The 20,164-nt window shown below is 40.8% G+C and overlaps 1 long non-coding RNA gene across 1 annotated transcript; it reads left to right on the forward strand.

Annotated features, from left to right (window-relative positions):
- Positions 1–1,163: 1,163 nt before the first annotated feature.
- Positions 1,164–19,568, forward strand: LOC144365017 (uncharacterized). The gene is made up of 3 exons (XR_013423277.1): positions 1,164–1,294; positions 17,258–17,315; positions 19,192–19,568. It is a non-coding gene; the product is annotated as an uncharacterized LOC144365017 (long non-coding RNA).
- Positions 19,569–20,164: the final 596 nt, after the last annotated feature.

Genomic DNA, 20,164 nt, shown 5'->3' on the forward strand with positions numbered 1-20,164 from the left:
ACACAAATCACTAGGAATCAGGATGGTTAGATGTTGTGGGTGGGGAGAGAGGATAACTTTAACTAAATAGGCCTGATTTCACAAAACAGAGGCCCATAAGATTTTTCAAGTACCTGGTCAAAGACACTGTTCCTGGAGATGAGGTTTTGAGTACTCCCCACACCCCAAGAAAAGTGGCTGCAGGCACAAGTATCCTGCTCCTTAAAACCCCACCCCACCCCCGCCTGAAACCTTGTATGGGAGAAATCGAATCTTAGTCATCACTCAGATCATTTCTTAAGAATGTCCTTCTAAAAGTACATTTGTCTATGGGTGAAACAATTTAAAATTAGTAAAGTCAATATTTAATTTGGACCTGGTTGGGAACTGTGGAATTTTCCATGGAGAATCAGAGCTGTCACCAGGTTATGGTGAATTGGAACAACAGCCCTGGTTACTGCATTTTGAGAAGACAGAACTGCTGGGCTCACAGAGTGATTTAGGGCAGGAAAGGCAATAGCTTCACCAGCCAATGCTTGAGCTAAGACCTTGGCTAGACAATCGTTCGACAAATGTCATCCCCATTGCCACCATTTTCCTCCTGCTTTTACTAAACCCAGACTCTACCTTTCCATTCCCACCCAGCCCCAAGCTGCTCTTTTCCTCTATAAGATTGACTTCATTGCTCATGTTTCACTCTTTGTGCACACAAGAATATTTAGAGTATTAAAAAAAAAACAGTCTTATTTGACTTGTATTATATAGCCTTCCAGAAATGGCTTGGACCCTCTACTACTCTCTCATGTCCAAGATGGCACTGCAAAGACTCATGGACCCTGGTGAGAAAGAGACCCGTCTGATGCCATCAAATTCCCCAAATGGAAGAACAAAAAGACCCTGTCACAGTGGACTCCTCTCCATCTAGTTGGTCTAGCTTGTCAACTCTTTGATCTTTCCCAGGAACCAACTTTAAGTTTCAACGATTTTCTCTAATATTTGTAATCATTCTCTTTATCTCCTCTGTAATCTTTGTTTTTTTTCTTCCCTTGGGGTTTGATTTGTTCCTCCTTCTCTATTTCCTTGAGTTGTACAGCTAGGTTACAAAATCAAGGTCTTCCTTCTTTCTCATGGATGTGTCACATTTATGGTCATCAATTTTTCTTTGAGCACTACTTTCACTGCTTTCCACGAGTTTGGGCATGTTGTATTGGCTCTTTTCTTCAATCACAAAACATAACCACACTGCATTGGGAACCCCAGAAGGCACAAGGCAAAACAAGTGGTCATCGAGTCTTGATTTTCCACTCCAGAGCAGGTATTGTACATTTACAGGTGTTTGATATTTGCAGGTACTTTATTTTATATTTTCCAACCTACCTATAAACTGAGGACTATGGTTGCTACTCATGGTTTGGTCTCAAAAAAGAGTTATTTCCTGAGGACTTAAGATCTTATGACATGTGAGAAGAGGTTCATGTGAAGCATGGTATAGACTTGAAGCTCCTGAGTTTGTAGGTAATGTTTCTGGAATCAGAGAATATACTTTATAAAAACTAAGATCTGGGTGGATTTCGGCATTCTATCACCCAGGGCCTCTCCAAATACTGTTATAGGGATCAAGCAGCCATAGCCATCATTCACGGCCACCTCTCCATGCTGCCCAGCTTTCTCCATCAGCCAGTGTGGAAAACTGGCCACACTTCCGAGGACCATCCATCAGCTTGCAGTCTGGGATCTGGATGACTGAGCAGGTGACCATGAGCCAGTGCTGAACAGAAGGGAGGGGGCTTTCCTAGGGAGACATAAAACTGATGTCCTGGCCTTCTACAATTACAAAAGCTTCCTCCCAGCACAGTTCTGCCCAAGAAACTTCCCAGGTGACTTGAGTTGGATGTGAGTTTGTCCCTCACTTCCAGGCCTCAATTGTTTTGGAATGTTGCTATGCATTATTAAACAGCTGCCACATTTCGTCCAAGAGGTGGCTGCATTTCAATGGTGGGTGAAGTAATTCCTGTTTATATGTGCAGTTGCAAAGAGTATGGGAACCCTTTGGCATGAAAAGTATCTCATAATACATCATTAATTATTTCTAACAATAGTCCAAGAGGGATGAGGGCTCTCTTGCACATACAAACACTTTGAAAGGTGATAGGCAACCAGGAACAACTTCTGATGGGTTCTCTGCTTTTATCCAGTTGATTACAGCACAGCTGAGAATGTCACTTTAATGGTGAAACGAATCTTAAGGTAATTTCTTGGCATGCATATCTGATGAGACAAGACCCCCCCCTACAAAAAAAAACTGAGGCTGAGCAACCATCTACATATTTAGTTGCTTGATACAATGAGAATCAGCATGCCAGAAAAGAATTTGTCTTTCATTCAGGCACGTCACCATTGTGGTCATCAAGGGCTGGTAAATCCAAGTGATTGTGAAAATCAAGTTATTTCCTTCAGAACACTGGCCAAAAAAATATTGCTTAAACTTGGCACCTTAGTACAAATCAAAAGTTATGTATTGCCTAATCACATAATCACATTTTGATAGCTCATTTCTTCCGAGGGGATAAAATTATTTCACAGGCAGAAGTCCCAGGTATTATTAAAAATGTTTTATGAAGGTGGGAAACCAAAGCAAGGAGAAATTGAGTCATTCATTCGGTATCTCAGCTGAGTCTCCATGAACCTATGAAAAGAGCTTCCTTGGTCTTCTTTCCATATGCTTGTCCCCTTAAAGTATGATACTCCTGGGCATAACAGCTCCTTACCTTCATTTTGAGTGAATTTTTAGGTTTATGAATTCAAAATTTCATTATGAAGTAACAAGGGGAAAAATAATAGAGAAAACTCTAACAAAAAAATGGGCAAAATCACCCTCAGAAAACTAACTCTGAGGGATTTCTCCTAGAAATAAATAGAGAATGACCTTACCAAAAGAAACACGTTTTTTTTTTAAAATGTAGACTAAGTCACTTGACATCCTACTCAGTCCTAACTGTGCAAATGTCCTGACTTCCATTTTTCACGAATTCCTCATCATCAGTCATTTTCTTCAAAGCATAAATGTGCACACTCCTTTTAATAAAATTAAGAAGTGTACTTCTGATGTCCTTCAAAAGCAAAGGTAGACATCTGTGACTTTTAATTACCCATTAGTGGGGGCTTACATTTGCATCCCCTTCACAAACATAATGAAAGGCATTAAGCACAACATATAAGTGCAAAACCATTTTTTCATGCAATTAACAAATGGTTAGTTTGCCTGTATCTGCTAGGCTTCTTTCTTATCACATTTCTGTATCTCTCACCCTCGCCCACAACTCTGAAAGCTGTAATTCGAGAGTTCTCAAACTGAACACTGGGTTCGCGCCAACATACAAACTGTATTTGCTTAGCAAACATCCAAGGGTGAATAATGTGTTGTCATTCTCTGACCTTACAAGAAGGTTGAATATGAAGTAACAACCTTAGTCACCATTCAGAGTGGCAGCTCTGAAGCCATTTATCCCTTGGCCAGGACCCTTTCCTTCCTCTTCTAAAAGGGAACAGTCTGGGTGGGTGGGTGCTCGGAAAGTATTGATGGCTTCATTCCCTGAACAAGGCAGGCAGCAAAGACCCAGGAAGATGACAGGGCTTGGAATACAGAAAACCAGGTTCAATTGCGAGCCTCACTGGCTCAGAAAAGCTGCCTGCTCAAGGGTTTGGCCTTCACTTTTGCAATGTTTGGTCTGTTAAAGGAAGAACAGATGCCTTTGAAGATTTTCTCGAAGAGTCTAGAATTCAAAGGCAACAGGAGAAAGTTTTTTTTGTTCTCAAGTGGCAGAAGTTGGCTCCTTCGAGACAAGTCTATGTTCTGCCTGCCTCCCTTGGGGCTCCATCCACTCAGTTCCCACTAGTCATCTCTTGCCCGTACCTTTAAACCCGCATTCTCCCTCTTTTGGAATTGTCTTTCCCAAACTCAGGGGACTCTGTTCTCTCTTCAGGACTCATTCAGCCATGACCCGTACCATCCCTGACCATGGTGTCATAATGCGGGATGGGGGTGGGAGGCTCCCTTCCCCATGCTCCGGGCTCACAACTGTGGGTGCTCTACCCAGTTGGCCCCAAGTCTTCCTCCTGCATGCCATGCAGCTGGTCCCGCTCTGCCAACCAGAGTCACTACAATGGCAACCATTTAGACCTGGTCACAACTTCTCTAAAGACAAGGCACTACTATGAGCATATAAGACAAGGAAACTGAGGCAGAAAGTTAATTTGCCCAGGATTTCCAGGATCGATAAGTGACAGAACTGGGATTTGAATTCAGTAGTGCTCCTTAGAAGGCGAACTCGTGACATCTACTCCTCTGATGGACTTTGGTGTACTGTATGTCTCTATGCTCCAAACACCACTGCCTGCAGCCCCTCAGAGGGCCTATGTCACTTGGATGGCTCTCCTGACTCCACACCACCTAATCCTGCAGCCACCTACACCCCAGGCTGGCTCTACCCTTTTCAGATGACAAAGACTCACATGAAATCTTGCCTCCTCCGGTATCTTGCTCAAATAGTCATTCAGTAATTATTTATTGAATGAATAAAGGTACAATAAGAACATTAGTGTTCATATATTTAGAGATGTGCTGTTGTGGGGTAGAGTGGGGGACAGGGACATCCTGAAGACAGTGTAAAATTGTCCAAAAAATTTGCAATAGCCCTACATTAAGAACACGTGCACGTGTGTGTGTGTGTGTGCGTGTGTGGTGTGTGTGTGTGTACGTAACTCTCTGAAAATATTAACATCTCTAAACGAAGCGGAAAAACAACCCCACACCAACAAAATCATAAATACTCAAATTCATACTTTTTAGAAAAGAAACCAATAAGCTCAGAGAAACATTAATCCATGCAGTCTGTGCAGGGTGGGGGTTGTCACCTACCTTCACAAATGAAAACTCCATGTTTATAGACTGTAGCCCATGCAACTTAAATACACAGCTTCCAGAGTATTCATTTTTCTGTGCCATGGTCCAATTGGCAGTTGTTATTTACACACAGGTATCTGTACACTTTAGTGACTTTGTGCGTCTTTGTTACACTTCCCACCCACCCTCCCATCCCTGTCCCCTTCAGTTTGTGCAATAAGATGTGTTTTTCCTTTTACAGGGAGCACTTTGTTCTTTCCTACATACCTCCCACTTCTGTTCCCCTCCCTCAAGTCCTCACTCAATCCAATGACATTTTTCAGAAGTTCTTGTCATGAGACAACAGCAACCTGGATTTATCTGTAATTTGTTCTTTCAGTGTCATCTAATGCACACCTCCTCCACCTTCCTTGTGTAAAATCCATGCTTAAAGGCAGAGACGACTTGGTACATGATCATTATGATAGATTCACTCCATTAAATCATTGCTAAATAGAATCAGCTCTTTCCAGAGGGAAAAACAAAGGCAATATTGAAAGTATTTATCTGGGTGGAGATTGTATAAAAGTAGATTGACAATGAATGCTTTATTGACAAAGCTGTGTGGTGGGGTGCACAGGGGCCCAGTTCTGTCTGCTCTCCCTTGATTTGCAATGCTTGAAAATTCTCCACCACTGGGCGAGAAATATGAAACCTAAACAATGATGACAAAAACCCGTGTTAGAAAGCAAAAGGCAGAGAACATCCCCTAAACACCTCTCTTACATTTGATTCAAAACGTTCCTGACTTATATCAGATTGAGGTGCTAGTACTGAAGGCTGTCTCTGGAGGATTTCCTTCCAACGTTGCGCTGTGAAAGCTTGTAGTGCATGTTGTGAGCAGATGCAGAAGTCGACGGTGGCTGTTCTCCAAGCCAAGCAGCCAGAGACAGATGGCAGGCCAGAAAGTCCCCACAGCTGCTGTGAGAGAGCCTTGTTGGTGGAGTAGCTGCAACAAGGCTAACGAGAGAAAGTTAGCAGAGCCAGTGGGGCTGTTCTCACCCTGCCATCTCAGGCTGGTGGCCCTCTCTGGAAAGACGTGGGGTGCTGGGACCAAACTACTTCCTACAGATTTCAGTCTAGGGACTGATTAATATATAGGACTCACTCAGAATAATGACCTCCATCTCTTTATAAGTCTCCTTCCAAATGCATTGCTCATTTTGGAAAAAAATAAGTTTGCAATTTACCAAAAATACTCTGTTTAGGTCAAAGGATCTACCTTGACCTCATTTCAAAAATGAGATTATTAATAATGAGACATAAAGAAGTTGAAGATAATGGATTTCTCATCACCCAGAATTAATACTCTATCCATGAGATAATTGTCACATGGTACATCAGGGACTTTAATGCTATTTTTTTGGAGGGGAGGGGTTGTTTGTTTGTTTGTTTGTTTGGTTGATTGTCCATTCTTCCTACACAAACCAGGGCAAAGTTAAGAAATATAATAGCCATATCAGTCCATGTCATTTGGGAAGAAACTTAAAAAATCATCTCAGAGTCAGAATTGGCTTAGTATACCCCTCTGCAGTGTGATTTAGTATTTTGCATACTTAGTGATGAAAAAGGTGTTTGCTTATATTGATACCAGAAATAAGGCAATGATAGCAATAGGCTTCATCTAGAATCATCCATTCAGCAACCAGGATGGCTGAACCTGGTGTGAAAATATTTAAATACTTCTATACTGGCGAAGAAGTAGCCACTTACCTTGAGTGCTTCCCAGTTACCCTCAACTCTGAGCCCTGATTCTGGGAACCCCAAGTCTCCAGCCAAGGGACCTGCCCCAGCACTTTGACTTGTATCTATGCTAACTGGTTGGCAATGGGGGCCAATACTGATTGATAAATGTTTTCCCTTTTAGTCTGGGCTATTCCTGAATTACTATCTTCACAGTAACTAGTCCCACACATGCAGGAGCCTCAGCACCTACTCCACAGGGCAAAAGTGATATCAAGGTAGATTTTTCAGGAAGGAAAAAGGACCAAAAGGAGATAAGAGTGATTATGGCATCTCCAGAAACTTCCTAAGGCACTTTCTCAATCTGATGGTGTTCTCCATCAGATAAAAATGCTTCACCCCAATGTGAAAATAAAAAAGGCATAAGGAAGCAAAGTTGGCACAACTTCAAAAAGTTAATGATATGTGCAGACAGGGTCCCATAAAGGAGCATGACACTGCTGAGGTCAAGTGCTGATAATCAGAGCAAGAATCAGAGGTTTCATTCCAGCTGGATAAAGCAAGGGTAAAAGGCAGATAGCAAAGAAAAATGCAAGCAAATGGACCAAAACTCAGATTTTCAGATGCAGGTAGCAGCAGAGTATGGAAAGCTGAGCTAGTGGTTACTCCACATTACTGTATGCACAGATTTCAAGGCAGAGATGGGTCTGAGCCCATGAAAGCAACTATGGAAATCATCACAACTGACAAGCAGTCAGGTAGCGTTTCTCATTTGAAGTGGCCAAGCCAAAGGCACTGTTTCTTGGAAACACATGACATGTGGTCTCCCCTGGAGGTCAGCCATCTCATGTCCCTTATCAGCAGTTGCACAGTGATCCTTTCTGAGTGTAAAGTCGACTGCAGAGACTTTCAGTCTCTTCTTTTCTTTCTAAGTGCGTAATTGAGACTGAACTCAGAGACGAGTGGTCCATTCCGTTGGTGCTCATAGGTCTCTGCCTATTTTACCCCTATGCAGCCTTTAGAATTAATTGGTGCATCTGAGTTTCAGCCCAAAGAGTCAAAAAGCAGTCTGCAGTCCTCCCTTTGTATTCAATAGGTACCTCGTCCAAGGACATAATCAATCATGGGTCAAATATCAGAAAAAATTTGCATCTGTACTAAAACATGCAGACTTTTTTCTTGTCACAATTCCCTAAACAATAGAGTATAATGACTATATTCACAGCATTTACATTGCATTAGTCATTATAACAAGTGATGATTTAAAGTATTCGGGAGGATGTGGGTAAGTTATATGCAAATAAATACTATTTTATATAAGAAACCTGAGTACCTGCAGATTTTGGCATCAGTAGATTTGAGATTTCAATATTTTTGTGCATCCTTGGAAACAATCCCCCCATAGATAGCAAACGATGACTGGATAGACAGAGAGAAGAGTTTTAAGAAGGTTCAAATTATGTACCATGGCCTATTAGTAGGCTACAAAATCAAATGAGTGCCTCATAGACAATGAGTATACTATAATGAAAAAAAATGTATTATGTTTAATAAGTTTCTCAAATGCACAGGTATTGGGGTTACTTCCATTAAGTACAAACTCTTAGTTTTAGTCTAAATCAAACATGTTTGAAAACAGATGCCACAGAACCTCCTTCACAAAGCATTAATGTATTAGTTGATGTGTCCAAATTTAGAAATGGAATGATAGTTAAAAATGAAAAAATGTAGTCTGCATTAAAAATTCAAATATGTAAAAGAGGAATGCTCACTTTTACAACACCAAAAGCACAATCACTTGTAACTAAGGAAGCAGAGTTGGTCTCCTCTGTGATGTGAGAATGAAAATGAAAAGCAAATAGACATCAACCACATATGATGTTCATGCATAAACTGCAGTGTCTGCCATCTTTATGTGATCCCACCTCTAATCTCATGGGCTCCAATCCCACATTTCTTCCTTCTACGCAAAGGGGGGAAATGGTTGTAATTTTTCAAACTCACAGCCTAAAAGGAGTTTTGTTTTTGCTGAGTTTTTAAATCCATCGAGAAACTGTCATTTTTTTGCATATAATTTGCAAATGTCTTCTAAATGTATCTGGTTGCTAAATTTAGTCTGGTGTCCTCCCAGATTATGGAAGCTGTTTCCAAGCTACTTGTTCCCTGAGCAATAGTTAACTGTAAACTTCAGCATCAAGGGCCATGATAAAGGCCGAAACCAGAGACAACCACTGAGATGAGGCAGGACCTGGCCCCCCTCAGGGAAAGGTAGGACTGGCTGAGCAAGTGACCAATCACGGAAGGGCAAGGAGGCCTTCTCTTTCCTGTCTTAAACACTCTCTGTTTCCACAAACTCATCTTAGGAGGGAGGGATAAGTGCTATGGTTCATGGCTGATGCTGCCCATACTTAGAAGTGGGGAGAAGACTCCATGGCCCATAACTAAAGATTTGATAGAAGGGATTGTTTATGGGTGTCTAAAGTTTCTAATGCCCAGAAGAAGCAATCACCCTACAATTAAAGATATGCTGAAAGAAAAAAAAAAGAGTCAATAGGCTCACAGAAAAAAATATGAAGAGCTGGGTTTACGACAGGAAATGGGATTGGGAATTCTTTCAACCTCTAAAACCTCCAGTGGCTATGCTGAAATGTGCCTCTCTGGAGCCAGGTTCTACCAGATGTCATGGTAGGTGCTGACAGAAAAGCCACACAGGCCTCACCTGGAAGCTGCAAGTGGGAGGCTCACTGTGCCTACCACCTTGAAAGAGGAGAAATTGATGCCTACAATTTGTATTTATTTAAAATGATTTCTCTATCCTGTTAAATGACAACTTAGAAATGTGGGTCATTTAAATGGGCTATGGGCTAACCCCCATTAAAACATGAAAATAGAGAATGATTCAGCATCCAATCCAAAAGATTTAACAATAATTTCAGTTTGGGCAATCATAAAGAAGGTGCTGTCCATGATTCCCATAGGCACCATAACATACGAGGAACTGTCTAAAATAGAAAATACTATTGGAAATAACTGCCCATCCTGGGTAGGGTCACTAAGACTCAAAGTTACCATAAGAACAAAAAAAAAGTTAAAAAAGACTTTGATCATGAGCAGTTAAGTAGTAGATGGCTCCAATGACAAAGGACATGAAATTGGAGGCTGACTGATTTGGCTGCAAAACCTAATACACTGCACCCAAAATATCATATTTTGTATAAAGGTTTGTATTAATAGCTCTTGCATCTTCAGACTACACTAAAACTTTGCTCAGAAAGAAGTCACTGCAAAAAAACAGACTTACTAGAGGCCTGCACTAATAAACATGCAAAGGGAGAAGTCCACTGTTCAGTGGATTTTAGGAACTAAATTGGAGGATCCAGAAAGATTTCTTACGCTTCTGTACTCTACTTCAAATCAGCACCATCATTCCAAAGTGCTCAAAGGCACTTTTTTTCCTGTTAGTGGACTGCTTTAAATATATTTAAGCAAATAGTGTGAGCAAATATTCAGTAGTGTGTCCTTTAACAACAGAGACTGGGATATGTTCTAAGAGCTGGAAATAGTGTGATTTTGTCATTGTGCAGATATCACAGAGTTTACTTACCCAAACTAAACAGCTCCAACATCACCAGGTGTCAGCTCCAGTATAATCATATGGGTCATATATGTGGTCCATCCTGGATGAAAGTTGTTATGTTTTACATTATTGTAAGTTCAAATATACAAACTTTAGATTTTCCTGAGAACAGATATTGATGGGATAAAGGAGAGAACAGAAAACATGGCTACATTGGGCACATTCAGGAAGTGAGCTTGAGTCATTTCAGAGAAAATAAAAACACATGATCCGTCCTCCAGAATTTTGCATGACTTTGACCCTGATCTGTATAGTTACCAACTACAGAGTGGGACTTATGAAAGACATGTTAGTAGTATGATAAACAAAAATTGAGTAAATTTATTGAAAGATGAATATTAATCACATAGTTGCTTACGAAAATTGCCCTAAAATTAGACAAGTAAAGATCATGATGAGATACTAAAACAAATGTGGAAATATCAAGATGTCAAATTACAGCCAGTGTGAATATATCTCTGCATGTTAGGCAAACATGTGAAGTGTTAGGCTCCGTTCATGCTTTATGTGCTAGACATAAGTAGTGATACCATCCTCCTGCACTGTCCTTGGGTCAGAAGTGTCTCTGCTGCTTGTGTTGAGTGTGTTTGGTAATCTGTGGCATCACCAGAGTGGTCTCCAGAATTCCATAGTGGTGGTGGTACAGTGACACAAAGAGGGTGAAATAGTTTGGAGGGAAATCTCTGCTGGTAATTAAAAAAAAAAAAAAGTACTGATGCATCTGTGCTTAGCAGTTAGCTATAAACCAGTGCTCTCAACAGAGCATGCAGAATGGATGCCCCTTCTTTATTCCAAACATGCAATTTAGGGAGCATTTTAGCCTTTTGTTATTGCTTTTCACTTTTAAAGTTGCCTTTGATGTTCATTTTAAATGCATTTTTATTCAATGAAAATATTGTGCAAGGGGGAGGTGGTGTGATTTGTCCCAGCCTTTAATCCTTCTGTCTGGCCTGGATCCTGAACTCCTGGGGACGGGCAATGGCTCAACTCAACAAATATTTATGGGACACTTCTTACAAATACCATATTGGGGAACTACAGAGACTCAAGGAGGAGCCAGACATAGCCCCCACCTGCAATATGAGGCCATGGCTAAAAGAATATGTACATTACTACCATAAAACCAGTTACAGTAAGGTAGGTACAGCAAGAAACTTCAAAGAAGTTTCAAAGCCCCAAAAAATATACTGTTGCTAAGATCAGGGCAGACTTTGTGGAAAAGTGGTCTGTAATAAGTATGCTAATTGAAAGCACATTAATCTTGTCAATGAAGGGCTGAGATGCAGCTCAGTGGTGAAGCATTTTCTCAGCATGCATGCATGAGGCCCTGGTCTTAATCTCCAGCACTGCAAAACAAAACAAAACAAATACCATCAATGGGGGTAATAATTTGTAAAGATGGTGCACCTTTCCTCCAGGGCTTCATAATGCATGACACCTTCCCTTTTATATGACAAAGGGTCTCTAGTGTGTCTCATGATGCCACAGCCCACCTGCCCACCAGGACTAGCCTCTCTCATCACCACCACCATTTGGCCACATGTCACTCCCTTATTTGCCCTCTAAATAAGAGCAGCAAGTAATAAATTAATTTTTTCCATGACCTGATACAATGTTAATATTCCTGCTGCAATCATTTTCCCCACAACCTAGGAGTTCTACTTCCTGGTTGCCATGTCCTGAGTTAATTTTCCTCAGCCACACCCTTCTGCCGTGATCTTCTGCCTCATCTCAGGCCCAGAGGTATAGAGTTGACCCACCATAGACGCAACCTCTGAAACCAGAAGCCAAAATAAACATTTCCTTCTCAACTTTGCTCTTGTCAAGTCTTTTGAACACAGTGACTAAAAAGCTGACTGAAACAGAAATTGGTACAGAAGTGGGGTCATTGCTGTGAATAACCTGATTCTGTGATTCAGAAGTCTTTGTAGCTGGTTTGCGCAGGAAATGATTTTGAAAAGTTTAAAGATAGAAGCTGGGAAAGCTTTAGAATGTTGTAAGGAAAGCTTAGTGGGTGATTCTGTTAGGAGCCCAAAAGACCAGAATGGGGATAAGACTGTGGACAATAAAGACTGGGATCATGAGGTTTCAGAGGAGGGGACTTTTGGAAACTGGACTAGAGACCATTCCTGTTGTCTATATGTCCTGGGACTTTTTGTAAGACTGAATTTAAAAGTGATGTACTGATTAATCTGGTGGAGGAAACTGCAAGGCAGCACAGCTTTCAGAGGGTGGCATAAATATTGTTGGTGGCTTAGTTAAGTTTACTGTGATAATCAGGAGCAGAAAGCAAAGCAGAAAGATTTGAAAATCTTGCAGTTTGGCCAAAAAAGTGTGAGCAAAACTGAGACTGAGAAAGTTGTGTTAATTAAAGACATTACTAAATGTCTAAATCACTAAACATACACTAAGCACTTTATCCAGAAACAACAGAAATGATGGCCTGAGGACATCCCAGGAATTGGCAAGGTCATATCCATCTCAGGCTCTAGAATATAAAAGTAAAAATTCCTTTGAGAAGAGACCACCGGAGCATCTTGTTTATACAGGAGGCCTAGAAAGTTTTTTCACATGCCCAGACACCCAGGCACTCAGAGGCTGCTGCAACCAGGGTCCCAGTAGGCTTGGCTATTGCTTGAAATGATGGCAGACCCTGATGTCAACAACACACTGCTGATTCTGAAGAATTTCAGGAGGCTGGAGTTACAGAGTCATGGAGGCTTCCACAGAGATTTCAAAGGAAGGTCTGGGAACCAGGCAAAGTGTAGCAGGGTCAGAGTCCCTGCAGGCTGCCACTGAGTGGGTGAAGCAGGAAGAAGGGCAAAGGAAGCTGAAGTTGCAGTGGAGACCCCTAAAATTAAAAGTTTCCAGTAACATTAAATGTCTGCCAAGGAAAACCACAAGAATCAAGCAGGGACAAGCCAAGAGAGAAGCCCTGTGGGTTGCAACCAGCAAGGCCATAGGGGTGGAGCTATAGAGTCCTTTGGAGAGAAGCCTACAATGTCATGTGTCCCAGATGCTGTATATTGAGCTACAGCACTTGTTAGCCCAGCTGAATTTTAGTCTTGCTTTGGTCCTATTCTGTCTTTCTATACCACTATTTCTCTCTTGTGGAATGGAATTATTTATTGTATACCATTATATATTGTATATTTGTGACTTGCTTTTGATCTTTACAGGAGAAAACATTCACAAATTCTCCTTGAGTATCAGAAGAGATTTTGGACTCGGACTTTTGGGTAATGCTAGAATTGTTAAGACTATGGGGACTCTTGAAAATGGAGTAAATGTATTTTGGATTGTGAGATAGGCATGAGCTTTTGGGGACCAGAGGCAGAAGGTTTAGATACACAGTGATTCCCAAAAGCTCATGACACAATGTGAGAATTTTCAGAGGTGAAATGATTAAATTATAGGACATGGAATCTAATCAATGGAGTGATCCATTGATGTAGATTAATTAGGTGGTAGCTGTAGGTTGGTAGGGTGTGGCTTGAGGAAGTATGTCACTGGGGGTGTAACTTGGGGTTGATATTTTGTTGCTGGTGAGAGGAGTTCTCCCTGTTTCCTTGTTACCATGCCCTAAGTTGTTTTTCTCCTCCATGCCCTTGTGCCATGATATTCCGCCTCACCTTTCGCCCAGAGCTCTAGAGTAGGCTGACCATGGGCCAAGCCTCTGAAACCATCAGCTAAAATAAACTTTTCCTCCTCTCAAATTGATTAATTAATTAAAGTATCTACGCAACATAAGAGCTGGCTTGTGTACTCAAAAACAGTTTTGAATTGCCCTGGGATCTCTAATGGAAACCAACCTCTCTGAAGTAACAGTATTATTTTTGTCTAAACAATCTAGGCAGGTATGATGGTTCTCATCAGCTACTGATCACCTCTCTTCTTTCTTGCCCATTATAGCAGAGAATTTGTCCTAGCAGGAGAATCCAAAACCTCAGCCTGCCAAGTGACAGAACACCCAGAAGCTAAGACACAATTAGTTTCAATGGTTGCAAATTTTCTATGACCACTGAGGAATCCCCCTCAGTACTCAGAACAGAAACTTAAAGATACACACAAAGAGGATTCAAGGTGAAAGACATCTAAGAATAAGTGTCAACAAAAAAATCACACTCAGGAACTATTTTGACCCTGAGGAATCTTAAAAGAATTGGGATGAAATGAACAAAATTGAATATCTTCTACCTCCAAGGAGGAGCTGTTGCATACAAACCAGTTGTGGATTCTACAACAACCAAAAGATCTCTTATTCTAGGAATCTGAGCAGACTGAGTCAGGGAATGCCTATTTTGGGGTGACTTGGGGCAGCATCATCAAGACTGCTTGATCCACTTATTATTTAGTGCCCGAGTACCTGCAAGGTACATTAGCAGAGCACATTAGCAAAGCTCAATACGAATCCGTTAACCACAGCAATGATCTAATGTACATGCCTTCAAACAGCACAATCCTGTAGAGCACCCTGAGCATAACACAAACTGAACATTTGCATCATATATTGACATAATACTGTATTATTCACCCTCCTTGTAAGCAAAGATATGGACTTCCTTTTGTATCTTCGCCTGATCTAAGCCTAAACTGTGCTCAAAAGGAACTCTGAATTGGCCCAATAGAAACAGCTTTTCCTGCCCCTTGCAAAGCATCTGTTGCATTTTTGACTCCATGTTACAAATGAAGCAAGGAACACGGCTCCATGCATGTTCACGAAGGGGCAGATGCAGTGAAGTGTTCCAGTTCCACACCAGGCTTATTAAATTTCTACCAAAATGACAAGTTAAAAGCTAATCTTGGGAACAGGTTTTTTTTTTTAAAATTCAAAATAATATATTCTAAGCAAGGTAATTAGTTAATTAAAACATATTTTATTAAGTTGATTTATATGTAGAAAGATGTCTCAAGATGGCAAGCCTGCTGCTTCCTGGGATAATTTAAAGTAAATAACAACAACTATAATAATGGAATGCGTAAAAGATCCCTTCAATTTTGCAGGAGAATCTCAGGGGCTAACCATATGCTTATGAGAGCAAGACAGAGGCATTTTGAACACACACAGGGAAATGAGCAGATTCCCCTGAAGAAAAATTCAGAGCTTTTTCCTCTAACCCTGCCCCCACTACTCCTACAAGTTTCTCCCAGTTGGCAATGGCTCTGCCCTGAGGACATGGGGGGGGGTGAGAAGGGAGGGGAGTGACTTTCCAAGGTCTTTATTGAAAGCACCACCTGGAAGGAGTGATTACCTAACAACTTGCCAAAAGGGAGGGCTGCAGAACCTTCGGCATTTTTGAATTGCAACTGTTTTCTGTCATCGTAAAGAAAAAGCTAATCATTTTTTTCCAGCAAATCACCACCCCCCTGTCTCCTGCACAGACTATTACGAAATTGCTAAAGACCACACACTTGGCTTTCTCTGTTTTCACGGTTTTTAAAACCATCATCAAAAGGCAAAAGGAGCCCGAATCAAGGATTTCTTTCCAGCACAGCATCTGAAGTGGAATTCCTTTTGGTAAAATGCTCTTCTCTTCTGGCTACTTTCCATAAGTTCCATCTTCTTATTAAGTGTTTATCATCTTGCTTAAAGAAAACGGAGACAAAAAAAATAATAATAATCTCAAACTGTATCCAATTGGGAAAAATGCCATTAAACCCTTAGACTCATGCTATCGAATATTCTGGAAATGAATTTTAAAGACAAAAAAAAATTAAGATCATAATATAAAGTTCAAATTTATGGTAACATTTATCTCCACATTAATAAGGAGGAATTTGCAAACAAAGATGATTATCCAGGTCTTTGAAGATGAACAACCATGAATCAATCCAGTTACATATTAGTGATACAAGGCAGTCGGTTTTAGCAGAATTGGCCCAATGTAAGATGTTTCTTTTTTTTTATGTGAAATTATGTTGAGAGAATTTTGAAATGCACACCATCTGAGTCATCGGCACTGGCTTAGAAGCAAGAATTTAGCACAAACATTTTTCAGCGGCACATCAATGATGTAAAGTTTGTTTTCAAGGGAGAATAAAATAAATGTCTCACTTCCAAAACCAACCTGACCCATGGGGCAGGAAAGAAAATGCCATTGGGCCCAAAGTTAAGAAGAGTGATCAGAGCTGCCTGTCCATTCGTGGCCCACAGCCTGGCCCCGAGTCCTGCCTTCTGCTGTGCTGTGTTGCTAAAACAAAGATCTGCCTCTACTGGCTCCATGTTCCTTCCCTCCAAATCCATATCCCAGCAGGTGACCCCCAGTTCCTCCAGGGTCTCTGAGTGTGAGCCAACCCTCCTTGTCATCTTTCGTAATGTTGTTGACCTCCATCCCAGTCTCAATTTACCCCAGCCTCCTACATGACAGTGCATAGGTAATTCAGGCCTCCCTTACAGGCATATTTTGGACTGATGTATGGGAGATATCCTTACAGTTATCTTATCTCCTTTTTTAAAATTTCTAACAGCTCAGTAAATTTGTGCCTATTATAAAAAACAACATCTGTAGGGTCTCAGGTTGCTTTATGACAGTGTTCCTCTGTTGACTCTGTTCCTACTACCTGGAATTTCCATCTTCTACCCTTCTTTCCAAACTTAATCCATTCATCCATACTTAACGGTCTCTGTTACGAAGCTGCCCCTACTTCTCTTGTTTCCCCATCATTTTTTCCTTCCCTTGTGTTTCTATTTCACCTAGTATCTGCTGCTATAATTTGAGATTTGTTGTCTTACTTGCCCATATATTGCTCTTGAATCATTTCACACTTATACTTTGGTCTCCCACATAAACATCTCAGGTAATCTGGGGACAAGATTATTTTTCTATATCCCCGTAATATCCTGGCCACAAAGCATCATTCAATAAATAGTAATGGTTAGATGGAAACATACCCCACAAATTTTGATGAAAATTATACCAGAAGTAGTAATATAGTCATATATCTTACCTCCCAAGCATTGCTTTCACTAATACTGAATTTGTTTTGAAACCTATTTTGAATCATTCGTTTTGTAGGGAGGTAGAAAAGCAGTGTGACTGGACAAAGGGAAAAGACTGGAAAAACATCTATAAGGTGAGTATACCTGGTGTGGTGCATGGCCATAGTCCCCAGATTGCAGTTTATGGGAAAAACCTGGGTAGTATAGTAACGATGAAATTAAAAGCCTCAGGATTCATCCCAAAACAGCTTAAAAATTACCTCCCAATGTAAGATCAGACATATATCTCAATTTTAACCCACTTCCTTGAGATTCTGCATAGCAGCTTGGCGTAGGGTCACTGGGTTGACATTGGGAAGCCCCTCTGGTAAATGCTGGGCTCAAATCCTGATTCTGAAACTTAAAAGCCATGTGACATAGGTTAAGATGTTCAAATTCAGATCCCATTTACTTATCTATAAAACCCGAAAAAGTGAGTCCACTAGAGGTGAGGAGATGACCCTGCCAGGTGGGTCATGTGGCCTCGTCCCCTGGACCTGTGGGCACAGAGCTATTTCTCTGTTGCAAGAAAGACCAGTTATATTGGTGCCAATTCTGGGAAGAGAAGCTGAGATTGGAAGTGGCACCTTTGCATGCAACTTTAGACTGAACGATAATCTCCAACTGGGCCTCAACTCCTATGTTCGGGATGCTCCCGGGAATAGAATGGGAGAGGTAAAGTGGGCCTTTTGTAACAAAGAGGAAAGTTTAGAGGGCTCAGAACTTCTGTGAGATTGCTGCAGAGTTTAAGATGAGTTTATGTGTAGGAGCTTGAGAAGAATCATATTTTAGTAGTATGTTGTAAATTATTCATTTATATAAGTTACTCCTATTTTCCTGTAGATTCTGCAAATTTTATCAAATGTTACAAATTAGTCTGAGTTGAGAAGGGTCTACGTCTAAATTTAAAAGGTAAACAGAGACTAAAATACTGGTTAATATTAGCAAACCATGGAGGGAAGGAAAGTCATGGAGAAAAGGGTTGAAACTATGAGGTTTAGAAAACACAGGGTCTTTTTTCTTACACCATTAGAGCAGGTGAGCAGTTTTTCACACATCAATCTATATTTGTTGAAAATGCCTAATAATTAAGCTTAACAATATATAAGCCCACTGCCCCCAAGTTAGACTGCCATAAAAAGCCATTCCTTTAAGTTGACCATGGACAGACAACCTTTGAAACCATGAGCCAAATCAAACCTTTCCTCCTTTAAGTTGTTTATTTCAGGTGCATTGGTCATAGTGACAAAATGTTGACTAACATAGGTAGTGAGATTTGGTGCTCCTGCAATAGAGATTTGGTGACTAAACAACGAGAGTGTGATTCTGGAGACATAGGCATGGACCAAATAAGGACTTAGATACCCCATTCAGGAGCTGAAACATTTCTTTTGGGCAGTACAGTCAGGGTGGTGCACCTGCAAAGCAAAGTCTATATTTCAGGAGGATCATTATAGTGATGATGTGAGGCTGATGGGCTTAGGAGAAACTATAGTGAGGGAGAATTTATGGCTATCACACTAATCCAGTGAAGAGATGATGGATAAGGCTTGAGCCAAGATACAGGATGACAGAAGAGGAGGGATTAGAAGGCCAGCAGATGCAGAATCCCTGGGATGTGTAAAGAGCAAAGGTAGGGAGTACTTGGTGAATCACAGTTCTCTAGTGGAACTAGAGTGTTACGGTTTAGATACAAGTTGTCCCCCAAAAAGCTCAGGTGTGAGACAATGTTAAGAATTTCCAGAGGCAAATTGATTAGATTTTGAGAGGTATAATCCACTTATATGGGTCATTTGGTTAGTAACTGTTGGCAGTTAGGGTATAACTGGAGGAATTAGGTCACTGGTAGTATGTGTTGGAGGTTTATATTTTGCCCCTGGAGAGCACAGCTCTCTCTTGGCTTCCTTTTTACCATGTCCTGAGCTGGTTTTCTCCACCACCCTCTCACCACAATGTTCTGCCTCACCTCAGACTCCCAGAGCTATGGAGTTGGCTGACCATGGACTGAACCTCTGAAACCATGAGCCAAGACAAACTGTTCCTCCCCTATGTTGTTCTTGTCAAGTCTTTTGGACAGAGCAATGAAAACGTTGACTAAAACACTAAACATACATGGAAGCAACCAGTTGAATTGAAGTTGTGATCTGGATCTGATTACAGCCGTGTGCCACACCACTTGATGTTTCAGGAGATGAACCACATATATCATAATGGTGCCATAAAATTAGAATGACACCAAAAATATCACTACTGCCTAGTAATGTCAGAAACAATGCATCATCATGTGTTGGTATAAACAAGTCTACTGCTTCCTACTAATAATGACAATAAACAACTATGTTACTAGTTTTTATCTTTATTACACTTTTTATTGTTATTTTAGGGTGTACTTCTTCTACTTATTAAAAATAGTTTAGCAGTATGTCCTGTTTTGCCAGCAAAAGTCTCACTGATCTGTGTTTACCATATCTCTAGTTTGCATAGAAAAGTTGTGCCAACTGATTGACCTAGGACATCTATATTTGCATGAGTACACTCTAGGATGCTCACACAGTAATCAAATCACCTGACAACACACTTCTCAGAATTTGCTAACCAATTCATGACTGTATTTTTTTGGTTGTTGGCATCTGGAGTCTCCTATGCCCACAGTTCACAGGGGTCGTAGAAAGGTGAAGAACACCTCTAATCACCATTACCGGTTCCAGAATATTATTACTCAGTCTTTTTTTTTTTTTTGGCTCACATAAAAACTGTTTGCATCTCATTTCATGCTGCTCCGCCACCTTTAATCTCCCCAATTGCTGTCATTTATCAGTTTCCCCCAGTTGGTCTGTTCAAGATTTCCCACTTATTTCATGGTCTTCCTCGCCAACATATCAGTTCACTTTAATCCACCTGGACAATTCAAACAGAATGTGGCTCCATGTTTGTTTGAACTTCT

Source organism: Ictidomys tridecemlineatus, chromosome 6 (assembly GCF_052094955.1).
Source record: "Ictidomys tridecemlineatus isolate mIctTri1 chromosome 6, mIctTri1.hap1, whole genome shotgun sequence".
NCBI lineage: Eukaryota > Metazoa > Chordata > Mammalia > Rodentia > Sciuridae > Ictidomys > Ictidomys tridecemlineatus.